Source organism: Myripristis murdjan, chromosome 7 (assembly GCF_902150065.1).
Source record: "Myripristis murdjan chromosome 7, fMyrMur1.1, whole genome shotgun sequence".
In the NCBI taxonomy this organism is placed as follows: domain Eukaryota; kingdom Metazoa; phylum Chordata; class Actinopteri; order Holocentriformes; family Holocentridae; genus Myripristis; species Myripristis murdjan.
Window position 1 is genome coordinate 27,770,020 of NC_043986.1, and position 1,327 is coordinate 27,771,346.

A 1,327-nucleotide genomic window follows, 5' to 3' on the forward strand; every position below is an offset into this window, starting at 1 on the left:
GTGTGTTCCCACTGAGTGTTTTCTTGATGCCATTTGACCGCTCTTTTCAAAATGTCAGTTTTGTGGAAATTCACAGTTTCCAGTGGGCTGTGGTTGCTGTAAAGCTGGAGATAAACCCACCTGGTCTCAGCATATGGCTGCAAACAGCCACTCCTCTGATTTCCTCAGTGCTTTGGGAGGATGTGAAGTGCCACTGCCAGCTCCTAGGTTTCTAATCTGAAATCTGGTCGGCATCCAGCTGAGCAGAGGCAGGTGTTTGGCCTGTCGACTTTCATTTCAACATCAATTATTGAAACACGGCACTTTTTCTGAGCTCCCCTGACTCATTTTTGGGTTTCCTGATCGCGTGCGCAGTCCAACTGGTACATTATTTAAATGGCAAAATGTGGACACAGGTACAATCACTTGCGCTGCTCTAGGACTCACTTTGTCTCTCGTTTAAGCACACACGAAATCACAAGATGTATCACAGCCACGTTCTGTCTGGAGGTCTTTCCCGGACAGGAGACATGTTGTGAAGAGAGATCAGCTCCCACCTCTGATCAGCAGTTCTGATACCTGACTACTCACTGGCGGCTTCCATACATTTCCAGATCCATCAGACATGCTGTATTTTTAGTTCATACATCCATGCTGGCTTGGAGCCGCTCCACAGTGGCCTCGCTCGCCAATAAACACAGTCCCCTCACATTCACGACGTTATCCCAGCATGATCTCATCCAGGACACGGCCCCGATTTACTTCAGATTGGGCTGATTTTGTAGTGTGCGGGGCGAGTGGATTGGAGAGCGCTGACAAAACTGATAAATATTGCCGTCTGGAGCCCGGGGCTGGGCATCATGACAGCAACTGCCTGATATCACAGTCAGCTCTGATTAACAGCCAGCAGCAACACTCTGCAGGGAGCGAGAGAGAGAGGGGGAAGCGGGGAGCATCTCACACTAACTGACAGATGACAGGAGTTAAAAGACTTGAGAAAAGAAGAAGAGGAGGTTGGTGGAAAGGTGAGGCTGGAAGGCAGCAACATAAGGCGCGGGAGAGAGCAGAGAGAAAGCCGGGGAAAGATTCTGAAGGTGTGAAAGTGCTTCTTGTGCATATCAATAAGTCGGGTGTCAGCTTTCATTAGGGGAGCGAACAACTTCAGCCTTGGAGCAGCTGGTCTTTGTCCAATGTGCAGCACCTCTGGGGCTTTAATATCCAATAAAGAAAATCCAGCAACTCAATGCTCTCATGACAGAACAGGCCGGGTGAGTTCAATTCATTTGCAACGAAATGGGTTTTCCCCAAACACGGAAAAATGAATGTGATGCCCTAATGATGATTTGCA